General features: G+C 30.4%; 1 protein-coding gene across 1 annotated transcript in view; it reads left to right on the top strand.

The window, feature by feature from the left end:
• LOC130900250 (uncharacterized) overlaps window positions 1–23,262 on the top strand; it is a 136,170-nt gene that overhangs the window by 104,694 nt on the left and 8,214 nt on the right. The window lies entirely within an intron of this gene.

Below are 23,262 nucleotides of genomic sequence, written 5' to 3'. Positions count from 1 at the left end.
TCATCAGGACGACAGGCTCGTTCCAATATTCTGATACAAGTAGTTGGTCTGATTTCCTGTTTCTTTCTTCTTTTAATGCTTCGTTCGTGTCCCGCTCTTGCACACTGACTGCTCTATAACGTTGCGTCTGCTTTAACTACATTCCAAATATCTATTTGACAGATGGATCGTTGACGAATCATCTATCAATTGTCAAATAGGTCGAGCCTTAATCGCTGTTCGGTGTGATGATGGTCGTTCAAGTTAAATCACTTGGGAAATATATTTATGATAATTGGCTGTATTTCTTCTAGGATTTAAGAATTTGGGATACGGAAAAAAAATTTTCTCATTTTAAATCACCCCTCAAGCTTACTTTGTACCACATTTAGGACTAGTGAAAACTGGTCTAAATGCAATAAAAAATCTAGTGGGTGGTGGATAATTGGGAAAATTTTGGTGTGTTATCCGGATCTTGGTTCAACTTGTATTCCATTTTTAATTTGGATCTTTAAATTAAAAATTATTATGTCAATAGACGTTTTTATTTGCTACTAAAGTCTAAGGTCTTCGAAATGTAACCTCAAATGTTGTTTTAATGGATAATCGTCACCGTTGATATATACTGTGGTTTTTTTGTACTATTATAAAACAAATTTGTGTAGTTATACTCCGGTGGTGCCTACTTGTGAAAATAAAAGTAGCCCTTATTAATTATAAATCCAATTAACAATGGAATACATTTGGATTTAAATATAAATACAAACTCACGTTGTCATGAGGATGAGAAATTATTTTTTTTCCAAGAATATGTCCGACTGTGTGAAGTAGTGCAGGAAGTTTTTTTTTTGATGAAATATAGGGTGTTTTTAAAAATGGCGTTTCACAAAATCGTTTTTTTGTGATTAATGAGATTTTGATAAAAAAAATTCCAAAAATCGATGATTTCCGTACATTTGACCGTTAGTTTTGTATCAAATAAACAGACACTCGGTTGTATGCATCAACACATTTTTTAGACCATTTCATTTATTATTTTGTTACTTCGAAAAACATTTGAGAAACTTTTGCAATCATCAAAATAATTAAATTCCGTATACACCACACTTAATACTCTCTGAACGTTTTTTTTTTAAATTTTATTATAAAAAACTGAATTTTTTTTCATTTAATATTGTGGTACATGAAATTCCCCGTAGTTATTATATTTCACAAGGTTTTTTTTTAAAATAATTTTCCTAAGTATATTCCAAGTAAACTAATTATAATTCATACATTTCTTTGTATCTCTTAGTAACTTTTTTTGGCTTTTCAGTCGCTGCTCTGTACCTATACCTATAAAGACATTTGTCTCATTACTCTGCATCTCATTATTCTCTCGCTCAAAAGACGTTATTTTTCTGGGGTTTTTTGTTCCTCTTTATAAGGTGTTGGTACTACTCCTTTGAGCTACCTAAGCTTTTGACTGAAATCCTAAAGAGGTCATTTTTCTTTCTTCTTTTTTAGCAAAACTGTCAGCTTCCTCATTGCCTGGTACAACCTGGTGGCCACATAAGGGTCACTTGAGTCTCTATGCTAGCTTTGTTATCAGAGAAAATTGCTAGCAACTCTGTCTGAAAAATCATATCTTGAATTTCCAATTCAGTTTTGTCACAATCTTATTAATTTCAAATGGATTCATATTTTTAATTAGCTTTGGATGCTATAATTTAAGAAAATGCAGTGTTCGAATACATACTTTCATTCTACACTGCAAAAAATGTGATAAACGTATGGTTTTTAAAAACGCCCTGTAGTTTACTAATCAGCAGTGTGAAAAAGGGGGGCGGGAACTGGCTATTTGCACGTGTTGAGTGATATGAACGTGCCATACCCACCTGTCGCCACTGTTTTATGTCATTATTCATTCTCATGTGGTTTTTTTTCATGTGTGTTTGATTTGAAATAAAAAAAATTAAATAAACTAAAGAGATTTTGCTATATTCTATTTGCCATCATAAATTTTTTAAATTGTGTGAAATAAGTACATTTTTTCTCTCTAATTAATATTTAGTTGAAAGTATTTCATTTGGAAGCTATTCCCTTGAGCTTTCGGTAAATATATCGGGAAAAGTTGAAGGTGGAAAACAAATTTTATTATTTAGTCAAACTGAAAAAAATTTTTTTAAAGCACAGGGTAAAGATCTATTCCTAGTAGAACAATTTGAATTCATAATAACTTCAAATTATGAAATAATTTTCCGAGAAGACTTTTTGAAACAAAACATGAACTCAGTTAGAAACACATTACCGTAGATTACACAGAAAGTGTTCAAAATGGTGGAATAAGACCTCTGTATGGTAATAAATCAATAAATTGTTGTTATTTTGATATTTCTCTCGCAATTATCTTATAGCCAGATGATCCGAATAACTTTTTTTGTGGGAACAAGCAGATACTATCGTGGTTCCCTTATAATTAATGGAACGATTTTCCTATAACATTTACCATATTGACAATCTTTAAACTTTATTTTGATTCTCGTTGAAAAGCATTGTTTTTCTGGATTATATAATTGTCAGGCTTGTGAAAAAAAATGCTTTAGAAGTCAATCCCTTCGGCATGAAATTTTTCACTTTCACGAGGGTTGATAATATTCAAAATTTAAAGATGAGTGTAATTACTCCAAGATAAATAAAATTAAGGTTAGCAAAAGATTTATCATTGCAGCTACTGAAACCTTGTTCATGACTAGATCAAAAATAAAGGCGAGGTAGTATGAAAATAGGTGTTGTTCGAATATAATGCAAAGGCTCCATGTAATACAAAATTCTGATTTTTGAGGTTAGAAATAACTGAAAACGTATATATATATATATCTATAAAAATTATATTTTTCTGCTTGTAAACTTATCTATGTATTTTGCAAAAGGTTTTAATATACATCAGACATTGCTTTAGGAAATAATTATTACTATCACGAACATTAACTATATTTAGATAGTAGGTTGAGGTTAGATAAGCTATCAATTCATCTTTCCCCTGTGTGTTGGCCTTTATCTATATGATTACATAGTTAAAGAATAATCTGAAAGGGTCCATAAATGTTTTGAACCTATTTTATATTATATGGCTTTGATTTGGCTATAAATTATAGAAATTTTTTGATAAATCGTCTTGTTTTTAGGTCTCTTTTGATTGAAAATTGGTTACCTATTTGTTGAAACTAATTTTCTTTTAAAAAAGACCTCAGATAATAACGAATCATTAAGAAAAACATATAAAAAAGTCAAAATTTAAATCGTTAATTAGAAAATTATTTATAAATAAACTTGAAAATTTAATAACTGAATCCGAGTGTTTCATAATATTAAAATTAAAATATTTTTACATCACATTAAGCTAATTTAATATTCTTTTGCTTAATATATCTCGAGGGAATGGCTTAATCGATATTTAGATCAGAAAATACGTCTTTGTCTTCGCTAAGAGTTGTACTTATTTTGTCTTCATTGTACAAATTGTGTTATATTAAATGGTTAATATTAACTGTACTCTTTGTCCGAGAGAAAATCGTCTTCACCAAATGTTTGTGTGTGTATATAATGTGTACAAATATATGTTTATTCACTGTACCCAACAAAAGCATTAAAAAAATGAATCTCCAGCACCAATGTTAAATTAAAACCAAATAAATTATGGGTATGATGTTGCAGCATTATTTAAAAAATATAATAAGAATTCTTGCATCGAAGGAAACTTTACGTTTTTTCTTTTATAGACAAAATAGTTGCGTAAAATTTGGTTTATTTCTTGTAATTAGTACCGAATATACTACTCAGTGACAAATTATTATAAAAAATTATACCTACGCTTTTAAAACATGAATAATTCAAAATATTATACGAATAATAATCAAAACTAGCTTTTGTGGTAATTATATAAGATACCACAGTAGCGCATTCACATTTATAGGCCAAATGATGATCCTTAAATGGTACAATAATTTTTTTTTGTTTCTTACGTCAAATATTCTCACGACTGTACCTTTGCCTTTTCCAAAATTATTATCGTTTATATCTAATTCTATTTATTTGTTATTGGGCAGTCTGACAAATTATCAAAATCAGCTGATGCCCGTTTAGAAATGGCCGCCGTGAGGTAAACAAATTCTTTTGCCGTAAGTTTTTTGTGTGGTTTGTGAAATTATTTGCTGAATTTCAGACCTTATTATTTCAATTTTTCCAAATTAAGTTTATAAATTTTGTAAATTGCTTAGAAGTTTACTTGCAGACTGTTTAAAATAACTGCAAAAATACTCAGTTTCCACTATATCAATTTCACTGAGGCAAATCTAAAAACTACCTCTTAACACCACAAAACAAAACAACCGAACTACTAGAATAAACCAAGAAAAGCTACCACGGGTACATACAACAAAGTCGATTGTTTACCCCACGGCCGTCATTTTGACATAGATCTGCTGTTTTCTTAGATTATCTGATTCAAAACAAAATACATATGTCACCAGAGTTGTCAACCGAGAAAAATAAAAACCACTAACATTACCGATTATTCCAAATGAATCGTCGTTTAATGCTAACACTATAATTAAATTCTAAGGTAGAGGTATCTTTGTTTCACTGTGCGGTGATTGGTTGAACAAATTTGATCAAAGTCTAGTAATTGTTACTATGATTTTAAGTCACTGTTTACAAGTGCGTCACTTCCTTAAACTATAAATGGGTTTTTAAGGCGTGGCTGTAATGGCACAAGGGCGGTGAAACAAGTCATATGAATAAAGAGGGATCTCTATTGAATTACATTTGACCCCAGTTATTACAAACTATACGTGTTTACTTAGCCGCCATTTTGTGAGCCTAAAGCGCACAAAATGGACGTTGAACGCTAGAAGTTAGGTTATAAAAACTCACTGACTTAGTAATTCAGTATTTAATGAAAAAAATTGATTTTTAATGAAAAATACTCAACAAAGATTTAATAATATTGAAATAGGTATTTATTATAAGAAATATATAGAAAATACGAATCCAACTGATTTGAATTAACGTAATCACAAATCTGTTGATTCAAATATACCAGTTAAGAGAAACTTTAGTTGAAATCATTCTTTATATGCATTTTCTTCCTATATGTTTTAAATAATATGAAAAACTGCTGCTTAATACCGAAAAATCATCTTAAAAACTATTCTAAGTATTTTTCACTCGGACATCGAGTTTGTGTGAATGATGTATGTCAGCGTGTTAAATTATATATCTAATCTTATTAAATTCTGTAAATTTACTCTATAATATATTATATACATATAATTATGGTATAGTTAATTACTAGGTAATATCTCAAACCAACTATCTGATAAATCTTAGAGAATATCAACAAAAAAAATTCATATGGCGTCCCTCAACTTTTATACAAAACTATAATAATCTTGCTTTGAATCCTTTTTGAGACCTTTAAGGACTGTTTTCGATTTAAATGTGCAATCAATTTATTTTACGTGACTGATATTTACGCTTAGTACACTCTTAATTTTTTTCGAAATTATATCAGGTGTAAGTGTTGGTATAGTTCGGAAAACGAGATCTTTTGATACTTGAAACACTTATAAAATAACTAATGATTGTTTAAATGATAAAAAACAACGTTTCGAATAACTTCCATTCATCATACGTCACAACTATTAATTCTGATTCTGTAAATGTATTTGATACAGACAGAATTTAGTGCAGCTTTTGTAACAATAAATCTATTATTATAAAAGTTGAAATCAGTGTTATAATAACAGATTTATTATATAAAAAATTGTATATCTACCAACACTACACTAAAAACGACGTATATACAGGGTATCCAAATATTCTTCTGCAAACTACAGATACTAGATGTGATCTAACCTTTAAGACATCAGCTACACTAATAACAACTTTATACTCTTTACTTCCTAAAACTCGCATGAAATAGGCCCCATTTTCATTCGTTCCCAATAAATCTTTCTTGCTAAAATGACTTGTACACGACGTACCTACCCATATAGTGAAAAAATGCGCGGTGGAAAAGTATTGAAGAGCTGAGAAGCACGTGGATTTGAAATTACGTGACGTAATTTTTTATAAAAGCAATATTATTCGGTTTTTGGTTTTACTGAAGTCCTATGATGAATTTGTCATTCATATTTACAGCTTCTCGAACAAAAGCTAACACGGGTACATACAATAAACTCGATTGTTTACCCCACGGCCATCATTTTGACAGCTGTTTTCTTAGATTGCCTGGATCAAAACAAAATATCGTAATTCGAATGTTGACATATCTCACCAGAGTTGTCAACCGAGAAAAATAAAAACCACTAATATTAGACCATAGACATAGTCATATTAGACTGCGCAATTCATATACTTTCTATATTGAAAAGTAGTTCCAACTTTAGAAAGATACAGCCTCTTGTCTTAGGTAGAGGTATGTATCTTTATTACATTGTACTAGATGTTGGTTTTACAGAAATCCTATGATAAATTTTTCATTCATATTTACAGCTTCTCAAATAGTTTATAATAATTGTCAAGTCGCGTAGCCCGTTTAATTGCGAGCGCCTACGTTCAACTACTCTACTGGTGTATCATGCACAGAACGTCTATAGTAGACGTTAAACTTTATAGTGTTTTGTGTTACTAACCTCAAATTTTCTGTTTGTCATTTGTATACCCAAATGAAAGAATATATGAATAGAATATATTTAGGTATTAAAATAAATTATTAATTAATTGTTTCAATTACATTCATATTAATATCAAAAAAAGATGTTTTGTGTTTATGATTTTTATTAAGTTAGGAATGTTTAAAGTGGGGTTGGGTTGGATTTAGAAGACTTTTATATAAGATTCTATCTTCTGAAGGGATGAACACAAGTGTATTAAGAATATTTACAAATTTTATCGGATTTTATGTAAGTAACGACCATTTATTGCTTTTAATCCTCTACTCTTTCATGTATAATCATTATTAGAAAAGGAGTTTGGAAAAGAATAAACTATTTATTTAAACCATCCCACAATAGTAAATTATTTTTCTCTAATGTCTTGCCAGCAGCAAAGTAGTATTTACTAGTTCTCGTTGTCTTTATGATTTTTATGAAGTTAGGAATGTTTAAAGAGGAATTTGGTTGCGTTTATATGGCCATGATATAGGATTCTATCCTCTGGAGGTTGCTTACTAACCCTCTGTTCTTTCACGCATATTTTTCAGCATAAACCAAATATTTCAACCATCCACTCATAGTAAATTATTTTTCTCTAACAATACTACATTTCCATTTTGGTATTATTTTGGAATTCACTGTAAAATTTGTTAAAAAACTGATGATCAAAAAATTTTTATGCTTATGCTTCTTCAAATAGGAAATTTTGTATAAAGGTTAGACAGACATAAAATCTTATCTACTTGTAATTTTGATAGAAGAATTTCTGGTTAACCTGTATAAATATATGTATCGAAGTTTGGGACAATTTGTTCTGTTTGACTTTTTTTAAAAATTATATTTAGATGTGTAAGGCTAATCACACTATTTTAACTAGCGTCATCATTCAATTGTTCTCATATTTAATCACTACCTCTCACTTGTATATATATATAAATCTAAAGTTGTAGCATTATATTTGTTTTTATTATATTTTTTTTATTTCGAGTTTATTTTTTTGTTTAAGTAGTAGTGTATATCTAGTTCTTCTGGTGCGAAAGGAATGTGGTACAACTAAGCAATAACGACATTTTTCGTTTTTCCCCGTATAATATGCATACATAACATGTCATAGGATAAAAATACCTTCACATTATTGAATAGGCGAGGTTAATTAAATTTATGCGAAAAGTACACAATACAAAGCTATTTATATAAGAAAATTGACAGTTTTTTCTACTAAACGCACTTCTATGTCAAAACTCTCTGTTTAATACTCGTTTAGATAACCAAACTAGTCTCTGAAGGTGATAACTTGGTTATCGAAACGCGTGTTAAACAGTGTAATTGCGTTTAAATCCTTCGTTCTCTGAAGATGATAATTTAGCTATCGAAACGCCTGTTAGACAGTGTATTGGCGAATATTGGTTTCACCAATATTCAATTGGTAATAGTTTCAGTAGTACAATATTTTGGGTTTTTAATGGTAAATAAAACTTCTTCCACAGTATTTTTGCTAATATAGAGTTTTTAATAAAAATAATCATGATTTAAAATTTGATATTCCACATCAATATAATTTGTAATGAAACTTTCTGTTTCCAACATCATAAAAGAATTAGATTGGGTAATTTAGGAGGCTAAAGTATACCGTAATGTGCAAAAGAATCATCATCTTAAAACCAACAACTTATTCTAGTTGCTGGGAAAATAAAATGTAAATACCTTGTTGAATTATGTTTTATTAGAATAAATTAGAAGGTTTGAATCAATGAAAACCTCTCTAAATCAATTAATATCATATTCTAGACCCATGCTATAGCTTCCTAATTCACCCGATCTATATGAATCAGAGTTTTTCTTTTAAGAATTATTGAAAGACGTAGATTATTAATAAATAAATACTAATCTTTTATAATTTGTTTAAAATGGAAACCATGGAATTTTAGCAAAACCATACTCAATGAAACATAAATATAGTTAATGTATTTAACAGAATATTATAAATATGTACATAATTATGTTATTTATCCTATGATGTTGTGTGTATTACACAAGTGGTTAGTTGACATGTTCTAAATATATTTCTAATTATTTGATATCTATATAATATTTTGTCGTTTATGACTGAACTATATAACTTTTCGGATTTCTATTTCCTCATATTTCGAATAAAAGAAACTGCATGTAGCATATGAAAACACATTAAAGGCGAACGCAATTTTATATGTCACAATCGAGACTTTTAAATCATTCCATTTATTTGATTCGATACAGCGTCAACCTGATTTTTTATAATCAAAAATTAAATACCGAAATAATCAAATTAAATCTTTAATTTTGAGTAAAATAACAAGTTAGCAAATTTCATTTCGTTGTCTGCAAAAAGTAGAAGATTTTTTCCAGTTGTAACTAAAATTAATAAATGAAATTAAACTTACAATTGAAATTATGTAGATTTACTGGAAAATAAAAGAAGTTTTATAACTTCTAAAAGCTTCTGGAAAATTTGAAACAATGATTGAATCAATATATTGTTTATAAATATATATCTCTTGACAGTTTATCATATACAACATGTCTCAAAAGAAATTTATTATATATTAAAATACATAGCTGTAAACCGTTGCGTGTACTGCGTTCATTTAATCAAGCACTAAAATTATTTATGACGATTCGACTGGTATTCTTCTTGATAGCTGCCATTTCGAAACGAATATTTTCCTTTAATTGTGCTAAGGGAGTGGGTTTGTTTAGATTTGACATAACCCTACAGGAAAAAAGTCCATAAGTGTTAAATCGGTACCGCGAGGAGGCCAACTTTACTGGATATCAATTTGCCAGGAAAAATTTCTTGAACTCGTCGCAGAGATCTATTGGAGAAGTGGAAAGTTGCTCCATCTTCCTGGAATTATGTTCCTTGGTTATAACCATCAAAGTTTCGCATTGCAATTCGCTGTAACTTCATCTTCAGGTCCTATAATTCCTGTAGCTGACATCGCAACTCATACGGTAACTTTAGGTGAATGTAGTGGTTTCGTTTACATTTTGGATCGGTTGCGTTCCAGTAGCGAAAATTTTGCTTATTGACATGTCCATTAACATGAAAATTGAACCAAGATCATCTGGTTTGCGAAGTTATGATTCTGACCAGCATCCTGATGCTTTAATTCCTGCACCAACCGAGTTTTGTAAAAATGCAGCTCCAAATCTTTGTGTAAAATGTGAAATAATGATGGTCAATACATGTTTAAAGCTTTAGAATAGACAGGCTCGTCACTAACAAACCAAACTACGTTTTAGACTGTTCTAGAAGACCTTGAACGCCCGGATTTTGATTTTTTCAGTATTGATCCGGTCTCTTTAAACTTCTGGATCAATTTTCTAATCAGTTGAGCGCTACAGTCGACGAATTACCGCTTTTGTAAAACCAAAGCACAGTCCGCTTCCGAAAGACTCTCCATGACGATTACATTTCCTGTCCTGACTTGTAGAATCATTCAAAATGATTCAAAACTTCCTTATTTCATCAGACAAATGTATACAAATGAGTGGATGAACCAGGAGACTGTGTGCCAGAACCATCCAGATTGCTGCACCAATCTTTGTAATATCTTCAGAGACCCTGTATCTTCACCTTAACCTTGATCTTCCTCTGTCTCTACTGCCCGTTGGTATCGCCTTTTTTTTGTGTGCACGCTGTTGTCGATGCGTGCTACATGTCCTGCCAATCTGGATTATTATTATTATGTCTCTTTTTCCTGATCCTCCGGAACAGCTTAGTACAATTTACGAATTTGATATTTGTACTTCTATAAAAACTCGTTTTCCATAAGCATGTTGACATTCCGAAATAACGTTTAATAACAAGCATTATACTCCTTTTAATCTCTTTACTAACGTCATATTTTCGATTATCTTGTTTATAATTCCGGATTCTGGAAATGTGCTTGGTTATGGGTTCATCCTGAACACCAGTTGCTAAACCTTATTTTGTGTTTATAAAAATTATAATTAGATTAGAATAAAATATTCTAAATCTAAAATATTCAATACAAAAACTATTTGTGTACTTATCGTATTCGCTACGATAAAAAAAATAAAGATAAAGTTTCACGCGTGTGTGAAGTTGGAGTCTCATAGTTTGAAAGGAGTTTTTATAGCTTCCAGCATAGTTCTAGAGTTCCTGATACTTTTTATCGATAGTTCTGCAGTATTAAATACAGAAAACGGTAGTGCTTGTACAGCAAACGCCGTCTCAGAACTTTCCATACAGTTGGTTGGGGTATTCCAAGTTCTCTATTAGCTCTATTGGTAGACTCACTTGAGCTGCGAACGAAATTGTCTGACACACGCGGTCGGTGTGTGCTTTTTCCTTTACACACACTTCCAATCTCTTTAAAAGAGATTAAATTGGTTAAACCAACGGGTAGAGCTTTTTCTAGTTGGTGGTTTAATACCAAATTCAGTACGAAACGCCCGCTGCATTACAATTTGTGATTCACTTCTTGCGAACTCAATAATAGAGAAAACCTTGTGGTATACAGACGCCATCTCACTCACAACTAGTAACAGAGAATGGCGGCCTATTGCCGCGAGAACTCTAGCGGCCACTTATGGAACCATCACCGCCCGATTTCATTTGTAATACGTTAAAAAAAACTTTGAAACTTTCCCTTTGAAACCGAAAGCTTTTATGACCATCGTAGTTTATCAGTACTAATTCTATTTTTTGTTTGAAGAAATCATTTCATGGGTGTCGATTCGTGAATTCAGTAAATTTTTCGATATTAACTACCCAGAACTATTCGTTGACGAACCATTCCTGTTTGATTTTTCAGTTTAACTATAATGAGACGCTAACTTCCGGTCGTTTTTCAAAATGCCGTTTTCTGTATTTAATACTGCAGAACTATCGATAAAAAGTATAAGGAACTGTAGAACTATGCTGGACGCTATAAGAACTCGTTTTAAACTATTGGACGTTAACAAATGAGACGTTGAGACGTTAACTTGTGAGCCGTTAACTTGTGAGACGTTAACATGTGAGACGTTAACATGTGAAACGTTAACTTGTGAGGCGTTAACATGTGAGACGTTAACATGTGAGTCGTTAACATATAAAACGTTAACATGTGAGACGTTAACATATGAGACATTAACTTGTGAGACGTTAACTTGTGAGACGTTAACATGTGAGACGTTAACATGTGAGACGTTAACTTGTGAGACGTTAACTTGTGAGCCGGTAACATGTGAGACGTTAACATGTGAAACGTTAACTTGTGAGGCGTTAACATGTGAGACGTTAACATGTGAGTCGTTAACATATAAAACGTTAACATGTGAGACGTTAACATATGAGACATTAACTTGTGAGACGTTAACTTGTGAGACGTTAACATGTGAGACGTTAACTTGTGAGACATTAACAAATGAGACGTTAACATGTGAGACGTTAACATGTGAGTCGTTAACATGTGAGACGTTAACATGTGAGACGTTAACATGTGAGACGTTGACTTGTGAGACGTTAACATATGAGACGTTAACAAATGAGGCGTTAACAAATGAGACGTTAACATGTGAGACGTTAACATGTGAGTCGTTAACATGTGAGACGTTAACATGTGAGACGTTGACTTGTAAGACGTTAACATGTGAGACGTTAACATATGAGACGTTAACTTGTGAGACGATAACATGTGAGACGTTAACATGTGAGACGATAACATGTGAGATGTTAACTTGTGAGACGGCAACTTCACACACGCAATTTTGAAGTAGGAGTAGAAATAATTTGGTTGTTGAAATAAACGTGTTACATTGGAAAATTTTAGGTTGTAGACTGTATTGATTCGATGGGAAATGGTTATTTTGAGTTTTATTTGCCGTGAATGTAATCTACTTACCAATTGTTGATCACTCTCCAGGCTTGGGTCTTTCCAAGCATTAATAAGAGATTATTTGTGATAGCTATCTTTCATTTTGAATGGCTTTTTGTATTTAACTTGATATTATTATATAGAATGTTGATACTGATAGAGGCAGTCCAATTATAATATCAGGTACTGATACATTTTTATGAAAATAAACTTTTAAAATTGTATAAATATAAAACTATCTATATGCCTTCATACTTCCTAACTTATTATGATTATTATTATAATTATACATATGATAATGCACTGAAGTATTGGGATGTTAGACTTTTTACTTTAGTACTATCACTGTGTCACTTTGTGTGGCCGTTTTAATATTAATATTAGTACTGGAATTTCACAAACAGAAATCTGCCTTTAAATCCAGAAGGTGAACTTTGAGAGCCGTACAAGGATAAAAAGGATGTACTCCGAAAGGAAAAGCTCGTAACACGTATTATGTATGTTCACTGTAAATTTAGTATCTTACCCCAAATTTATAGTGAGTTTTCCTAATATCTCATTTTTACTGGACCAAAATCGGTATCTTTCTTTTTTTAACTATAATGGTGATTCCATTGCAGGAAGATTATTGTTAATAATGGAAGAAATATATTTTTCTAAGAAAATTTATATTTGCAACAAATTTTTACTAATATTTTGTACTAAAATATGCTTTTAGAATTACTAGAAGCTCATTTATTATACAATGGTGTGATTGTCACATCATTTGACATTCCTTTTTTCAAAAATTATTATATTGACCTTCAATTGGACATGAAAATTATTAGTATTTCGAAAATGATGTCCAAAAACACAAATTGTAGTTGTAGGTCAAAAAAACCGGTTATAACAATTCGTATTGATTGTTTCATCATAGAAATATTATAAAATTAAGTATAAAAACGATAAAATAAGAAAACATGATATTCGAATCATCTTAAAATTAAGACCCTTCGTACTACATAATACGTGTTATAAGCGAATTCGTTGAAAGAAAGCTAAAATCATGTTCTAAATAAAAAAAAGCAAATACGAAACTGTGATTTCTTGGTAATTGTAAATGAAAAGGCCTTGTTTAAAATTGCACATGTAACTAAACTTCCAAATAATTAGCTTCAGTGCTATAAACTGAAATGAACTACATGAAACTCTATACAAATTACTTCTACTGGAATATTTTGATGTTTCAAAACTTGTTGACAATATCAAAAATACCTAAATCAAGATCATTCATTTAATACGTTGAAAACAACTATCATCTTTACAAATTTTTTGCCCAAAGGCGAAATGCATGCAAATCAAGAAAGAAATACCGTGGACTTGTTAATTTAAAACAGATTTCATTTTACTGGAATTCGGTTTATGGTACGGTATATATCCACATCCTAAGATCATAATGTATTTTCAAATTTTCTACCTTTTTCAAACAAGAGAAGCTAACACGGATACATACAAGAAAGTAGATTGTTTACCCCACGGTCGTCATTTTAAAGTAGATTAGCTGTGTTTTTAGATTTCCGTAATTCGAATGTTGACATATGTCACCAGAGTTGTCAACCGAGAAAAATAAAAACCACTAACATTGACGAATATTCCAAATGAATGCCTACAATTCAAATTAATTTCTTATATCTTTTGATACGTTTATGCGTCTAAATGTTCTTGATTTTAGGTATCTTTTGATTTAACATTTTATTTGTAATTTTTCAAGACAAATGAAAATTTGGTTTATGTATGTTCTATAAAATTGACAATGCTCTGTCAAATTTCAGTTTGTAACACTGACTATCAGTGACAAATGACTCGTAGTTCAAATGAACAACTGTTTAAATAAATAAAAGAAAATGGTGTAAATATATCAATATAAAGTGAAACTTACATGGAATTAGACAAATCTCTGTAAGAAAAATAACTACAGAGACTTTGGAAGGTTTTAACAAATTATTATAACCATTTTTGAACAGTTTTATTAACGTGAATCATTCAATATAGACGACCGATTTATAATAATAATTTAATACTTTTCCTACAAATTTTTTTCTTGAAATTTTGGGAGAATGTGGCATTGGTTCAATTAAATATTTACAAAAGTGAAATAGCAATTGATGGAAAAAAGGATTGTACAAATTGTACAAAAGAAAGGGAGCAGTAACTAGAAAGATAATTAAAGAAACAGAAGAATTGTTACAAAAAGAGTTATAAGAATAAGATATAAGAGCCAAAAAGTGACAAAAGTGAAATAAATGTAGAAGTAACAAAACTAAGTGTAGAGAAACTACAAAAATTAAATCTTTAATTAAATATGAGACACAGTAAGAAGCATCGTGTTGTTTATTATCCTACACAAAATTAGTTTCAAAATTTTGTAACTGACTAGAGCAGACATGGTCAAACTGTTTAGAGGGAAAAAGGAAAACTGAATGAAACGTGGATTAAGGAAGTTGGAAATGATTCAAATAGAAAGAAAAACATTATTTCCAATGCAGTTTCTTTTTAAAACTCTTTTTAAGTACGTTGAACTGTTTTAATTATCTGTACAGTGTGATGGTAAACAGTAGTTTGGTGGAAAAGCGAAGAGAAGAAAGGAAAACCGAATGAAACGTGGCTGAAGGAAGTTGGAAATGATTCAAATAGAAAGAGAATGAAACATTGTTTCCAGTGCAGCTTCTTTTTCAAATTCCTAACCAAAGTGTGTTGGCGTAATTTAAATATCAGTTTGAATATTTCGTTTCCCCTGAAATGACATTATATTTCGGTCTATCTAAGAGTTATTGTAATTGGAATGAATCTCTAATAATACCTTACGTAGAAAAATTGCTCGATAATCTTCTGGAAAACACTAAAGGGGTAAAAAAGACAAATTGCCAAATCTTTTGTATGTGTTATCTGTAAAAACGAGGAAAGTCTCGGTTTAGTGCATTTCCAGTACACTTAGAATTAGCTGAATGTTTTTAAATAATTGAATATACATTATATACATATTATAAAATGCGTTGATATAATTCATATCAATCGAAATGTGCAATTTTAAAATTGAAAAATTTCTAAAGTTATGCATGTTACATTTGACAGTTGTTTATCTGTGATCGCCTTGCGTTACTGAATATTGTAAATTAACTTTTTGCGTCAACCACTACTTGAGTTTTTCATTTATTAGAATGTTCGTTTTTTTTCCCTTTCCATTGTACTAGATATTTTTCGTTTCCATGTCTTTTGAATATACATAATTGAAAACATTTCTTCCCAATGTGTTATATTATTTATTTAACTATTTAATAAAGGTAAGTCTTGTTTATTCGTTCTTTTCTTAAACGCCCTTCCTATCCTAATACCAATTCATAAAAATAATTTTTTCGTACCGGATTTATTATTGAATCGTTACCCCCTGTATTATAAATATCATACAGTAACAACTAATGGAGATATGGGATAACAATTCAGTGTTATCAATTGTTAGAAAAAAAATTCCCTAAATATATTTCAAAAGTTACTACATTCAAACCGGGATGATGTCACAACCATCATAATGTCTTGTGGGACAAATGTTGCATTATTTGCATTGAAATTATTATTAGTAGGATGTTTTATTTTCATTTTTTGTCTAAATTTATTCATTTCAATTCAATTCTCCATACACAAATAAAAAAAACCTTTGCTTGACAACCAAGACAATATGGCCGACGTTTCAAATCACTACACTCGAAATAACCTATAATGGTATAAATTGACATTAATATAATTTAATCAATTTACATTTTGAATATAATCGCGGATGGTAGTACAATCTAAATAAAGCAAAACCAAAATTGTGACCTCAATTAACTATCTATATAGTTTTTTCCGAAATTTAGAAAAAAAACGAAGTTGGTGTCACTGGTACGTACATAAACAAATGATATTCGTAGAGCAGGCAGACGTAGAGAAGACCGTCGTCTAGTAGCGGCTGAGAAAAGAATAAAGCCTAAATCACTGAATCATTAATATTTATTATCACCTGCAAGTTATTAATTTGAAAAATTCAAAACTTCTAGTGAACCTACCACAACTTTCGTCCATAATATATCCGTATAGGCAACACATTTTACGTACCCCAATATTTCTATTGATTGGAGACAAGTAGTTTTGTAGTATAAAATAAAATAAAACAATTTTTTCAACCAAGAATAGTTTTTAATCAAGTATATATTTTCCATTTTGTGATTCCGCGCTCATAAAATTTTTGATCCTTATCAGCAAAAAACTGTACCAGGTGTGATTGAAAGTCATCGTCTTTTGTGAAAATTTGTCCATTCTAAGAATTCTGACAACCTCGAAATAAATGGTGCCAGTTCAAGGCTGTATGAGGGACGTGGCATCACTTCAAAGTCAAGTTCCAATAATTTTCAAGGATGCGGCCTTGTATTATCATGGTGGAACACTAAACCTGCCCGATTTTTTTTTATTGAATCATCCAGTTCCATTAATTGTTGACAGTAAACATCAGAATTGAACGTTTGGTTCCTTGGAAGCAGCTCAAAAAATTCGACACCTTTGTATTCCCACCAAACTGACAGCATGAACTTTTTTGTTAAATTTATGTTAAATGAATTTCTTTCAATTCAAGTTGTGCCCAACTATAAACCTTCTTAACTTGTCGAAGACATTTTAAGTGTTTTTCAATTATTGTGTGCGGTACATGCAGCCTCTTCGCAACTTCTCGAACATGACGATCCTCTTCAATTATAACTTTGATTTGGTCATCATCAAGCTCAGTAGGCCGACCAGAACGTCGAGGAAAAAAACTCCAGAACGGAATTTTTCTTTGTACCGATTCTGACACCATAAACATAAGCAACATAAACTATTGAAAATCACGCACCAGTTGCTTCTAAAGTTACGTCAACGTGACCAGTATCACGTGACAAACTTCAAAATATATCACTGACATAAGTTATTTAAAAAATAAAGCGACCTAACCTTAAAGATTAGTCTTGAAATCTTGATGGGTGTCTTCATCTATAGCGATCTATAACCATTGAAATATGTTTCAATATTTCTAGAAAGAGTTTGGAACTTTCTTCTGCCAAGCTCTGGAATATAACAAAATAAATATAAGGCAGGGGCTCATAGGATTAGAGCTGAATTGGATATACAAATAGTAGTTCCGAAATTGTTAATAGTGATTTAAGATTTTTAAAATCAACCCCAAATTTCTGTCAATTATTTTATCCATTAAATGACAATGCGAAACCATGACATTTGAACACGATTAATTAGAGAAAAACCTACAATTGGTATACACAAATATTAATTTCAAACGACCGTCACTTCGCCAACCATTAAATGTAAAATTATCCGGTATTGACGGTTGTATCCATAATTACAAAAGTACTGGTTAAAAAAATATGTAAGAAATTATTTTAAAGTAACGGTGTATGTATATAATTCAATATAGATGGTTTGAATTGAATCTGAACAAACTTTCAATCGACATTATTTTGTAAACCTAACTAAAATCGTTACTTTATGAACCATATACGAGGTCTGGCTATTAAATAACGAAACTGGTCACGAAAAAGGTTTCTATTACAAAAATTACTCTACGTTCGAATGCTCCTCTTCAATATATTTCCCTCCTCTCGCCACACAACTTTCCATACGTTTTTTCCATTGATCGAAACAGTGCTGGAAGTCATCTTTGGTTAGAGCCTTTAGAGGTTCTGCCGTTTTTTGTTTTACATCTTCTATTGACTCAAATCGGATCCCTTTCAAAGCAGATCTTTTTCTAATCGTTTCTTTATCGGTGTTTACCGCCTCGGCAATCATCCGAATGCTCAATCGACGATCTTCACGCACAATTTGGTTGATTTTGGTCACCGTTGAAACAGTTACAGAGCGTCGTGGATGCTGATCATCTCGGCCCTCACTAAAGCGCTTACACCACTCAAAAAAACGCGCACGAGATAGATAATCGTCCCCATAGGCCTCTTGCAACAATTTATAGCACTCAGTCGGAGTTTTTTTTTTTCAATTTATGGATACGTTGCTCCTGTTGCGCCCTCTAGGCGCGCAGTCTCGTTATTTAACAGCCAGACCTCGTAAATGAATAATTTTTTCCAATGAAAATTTATCAACTCTTGCAGAACAGTATTTATACTATCCTAAATCGCTTTCTCTTAATCTATCCCCGTGTGATATCATTCATATAAATATAGTTAATAATATCAAGTTATTGTTAAACAATTCAGAGAGCGGTTAGTTCCTGAAGGTTGTTAAATATTAACGAAACAATGCGCGATTCTATACTAAGCGATCACTTTCCATGTCGTTTCCTCAGCGATAGGTATCTGGTCAAAGTAGATTAGAGCTAATGATACCATTAATATAATTGTTGTGATAGTTGTCCTCGTTCCGGTATAAACCATAAGGACTTCCTCGCTCCCGTACTTAAAAATTTAACGATTGCGGTTATAATTCGAATAAAAAAAAATTAATTGATTTTTGAATAGTGGGGAAGGTAATGTTATTCAAGTTTATATAGGTATATATTTGAATAAGTTTGAATTTAATTAACAAAAGTGGTGTTGATGAAACAGAATGTTAATTCAGACATTATTAGCTGTCGTTTTGTGCCTTTCGAGCGTTGACGTTTCGGCCAAACCCAAGAATAACAAAAAAGGTACGTTAAATAATGTATTTATTCATTTCTTTAATTGTTTAGCGATTTAAATAATTTTCATTTTTTAATTTTTTATTTCTATAATCAATTTTTTATTTTCCGACTCAATTTCGACCGTTATCAATATACTTTTAAATTCATGTCAAAAAATTAAGTAGAATCATAACCAATCTCAGATTAATCCTTAAGCTTCTATCATAAATTTGAAAGTATTAATATTTTCCCACGCATTTATACTTTCCTTTTACAATTTTTCGCGTGAGTCCTTTCATTATAAAAAGTTTTACTATTTCCGAATCGAATTTACATGAATCAAATCAGTAGGAATCGATTATATTCAAATCAAATCGGTATTTTCTATATAAATCGATCTATCAAGAATCGAATCTATATAGAACACATCCATATGAATCGAATGAATATGAAATAAAATCTTGAATCGATTTTTTAATTTATATTATTATTACTAAAACTACCTTTCACGTAAAGTCGTTCAGCCCTTACGTATTGTAGCTAATTCCGAATCGAATTTACATGAATCAAATCAGTAGGAATCGATTATATTCAAATCAAATCGGTATTTTCTATATAAATCGAGTTATCACGAATCGAATCTATATAGAACACATCCATATGAATCGAATGAATATGAAATAAAATCTTGAATCGATTTTTTAATTTATATTATTATTACTAAAACTACCTTTCACGTAAAGTCGTTCAGCCCTTACGTATTATAGTTAATTCCGAATCGAATTTACATGAATCAAATTAGTAGGAATCGATTATATTCAAATCGAATCGAGTTATCATAAATCGAATCTATATAGAACACATCCATTTGAATCGAATGAATATGAAATAAAATCATGAATCGATTTTTTAATTTATATCGAATTAACATTAAACGAATTATTATGATAAGAATATAATAAATATCTATGAATGAAAATAAACTAAATGAATGTATTATAAACGAATCAATTCTCTACGAACCTAGCCTATATAAATCTAGTTCTCGAGATTATGTATGAATCGAATCAATATGAAACGAATCATGAATCGATTTTCTTACTTATATCGACCTAACATTAATCGAATTATGATAAAAATATAATAAATATTTATGAATGAAAATAAACTAAATGAATGTATTATAAACGAATCGATTCTCTTTGAACCTAACCTATATAAATCGAATTTTAGTGAATCTGTAGCGAATGAATCCATATGAATCGAATTAATATGAAAAGAATTATAAATCGAATCTCTTTTACTTCGATTCAGTATCAGTAGAATAAAAAATAAAGTTAAGGAATACGAATGAATGATAAAGAAATATTAATGAATCGATTCTATATGAACCAAAGCTGTATGATTCGTTTATAAACGAATTTAACTTTCAAAGATCGTATACTAATGACTCGATTCATCATCGATCGAATAAAAAGTAAAGTTATACGAATGAATGATAAAGAGATATTCAAGAATCGATTCTATATGAACCAAAGCTTTCATAAATCGAATATCGATGACTCGATTCAGCATCAATCGAATAAAAAGTAAATTCATACGAATGAATGATAAAGTGATATTCATGAATCGATTCTATATGAACCAAAGCTTTCATAAATCGAGTACTAATGACTCGATTCAGCATCAATCGAATAAAAAGTAAAGTCATACGAATGAATGATAAAGTGATATTCATGAATCGATTCTATATGAACCAAAGCTTTCATAAATCGAGTACTAATGACTCGATTCATCATCGATCGAATTAAAAGTAAAGTTATACGAATGAATGATAAAGAGATATTCAAGAATCGATTCTATATGAACCAAAGCTTTCATAAATCGAATATCGATGACTCGATTCAGCATCAATCGAATAAAAAGTAAATTCATACGAATGAATGATAAAGTGATATTCATGAATCGATTCTATATGAACCAAAGCTTTCATAAATGGAGTACTAATGACTCGATTCAGCATCAATCGAATAAAAAGTAAAGTCATACGAATGAATGATAAAGTGATATTCATGAATCGATTCTATATGAACCAAAGCTTTCATAAATCGAGTACTAATGACTCGATTCAGCATCAATCGAATAAAAAGTAAAGTCATACGAATGAATGATAAAGTGATATTCATGAATCGATTCTATATGAACCAAAGCTTTCATAAATCGAGTACTAATGACTCGATTCAGCATCAATCGAATAAAAAGTAAAGTCATACGAATGAATGATAAAGTGATATTCATGAATCGATTCTATATGAACCAAAGCTTTCATAAATCGAGTACTAATGACTCGATTCAGCATCAATCGAATAAAAAGTAAAGTCATACGAATGAATGATAAAGTGATATTCATGAATCGATTCTATATGAACCAAAGCTCTCATAAATCGAGTACTAATGACTCGATTCAGCATCAATCGAATAAAAAGTAAAGTCATACGAATGAATGATAAAGAAGTATTTATTAATCGATTCTTTATGAACCAAAACTTTCATAAATCGAGTACTAATGACTCGATTCAGCATCAATCGAATAAAAAGTAAAGTCATACGAATGAATGATAAAGAAGTATTTATTAATCGATTCTTTATGAACCAAAACTTTCATAAATCGAATACTAATGACTCGATTCACCATCAATCGAATAAAAAAAACTTTTTGTATGAGAAATGCTTATAGAGAGTAAATCAATAATTAAAAGAAAATGAAAAAAGTTTAGATGATAATTTTTTAAGCCTTTTTTGGTACCAAAATCTTTTTATTTTTTGGTAAGCATAGAACGAGCTAATTAGAGAAAGATATGATCTGATAGAAAGCGAAAAATATACTCAGTATAATATTATGTTGAAGTAGAATCATGTTGAACGAAGCCGCAATATTAATAACCTGCTTTACATCGATATATATGTCAAGCAAGCTCTAAATGACAAGTCCTACATTCAAAAAAAGAAGATTACTTTAACCTATCAACTTCTTTAGATTAATCTCCTTGATTATTCCGAATTAAAAATGTAGATAACTTTATAATTATGAAAGTTAGTGTCCAGAATATTTATAAAAACGTTTTATTATTTAAATATGTATATATTTGCAATTTAATGTAATAATAAAAATGCTATGAAGAAACGATTGTTTTTAGTTGTATATTATGTTGCATCAACTCGATTACAACTCCAAAAAACTCAATATAGAAAGTGTCTAGATACATATATATACAATATCTATTAATAAAATCGGTTAGTTTGAGGTAACGTTTTTGTTTTTAATAATTGTGTTAATATTTCGACATATTTCAGTGATCAGTCGGGCGTTAATTTCGTGAATGGGCAATTCAGTGAAAATAAATGTTGTAACATACTTTTAGAGGGTTATTGTCAACGAATTTTGTAAAATATACATTTAACATTTATTATAAAGTCTCAATAAAAATTTAATATATTTGTATATGGTTCATAGTACAATTCAAAATGGATTTAACTGATACTTTCTCAATAATAGATGTAGACTAAGCATCTGCTTCAAAGTCAATTGAAATTTCTTTCATGCTCGCGCTCGCGTTCGATTACGAAGTGTGATTTATAAATACAAACGCCTGTGCTCGCGTTCAAGTTCGCGCCTAGCTCGCGCCCATTTTCTGTTTATTTTCTTGATATAATTTGTGTTTGAATTGTAGATGTATTTTCTTATTTAATTTTATCAAAGCATGGAGACACAGAATTCCAGTGAACGCGTGCTAATACTTGGTTACTTGCTACCTAAAAAAGTACAAATATAACTAGGTTAGAAACAACGTTAACAAAAAATCTAAAAAATGCTGAAACTTGAAACAAATGCCAGTCAATTAAATTCCAATGACAAAGAACTCGTAACGCGAGCGTCAGGACGAGCGCGAGCGTAAAAGTTTATAAAACCAACTTAAGAACGTAATAAAATGATTCGAGGTTTGCGTTGACATGATTGCATGACAGTAATTCTTGTTTTGTTCCAACAAAT

The sequence above is a fragment of the Diorhabda carinulata genome, chromosome 12 (assembly GCF_026250575.1).
Source record: "Diorhabda carinulata isolate Delta chromosome 12, icDioCari1.1, whole genome shotgun sequence".
Taxonomy (NCBI): domain Eukaryota; kingdom Metazoa; phylum Arthropoda; class Insecta; order Coleoptera; family Chrysomelidae; genus Diorhabda; species Diorhabda carinulata.
The sequence above is the reverse complement of the archived record's forward strand: the minus strand, read 5'-3'. Positions and strand labels throughout refer to the sequence as shown.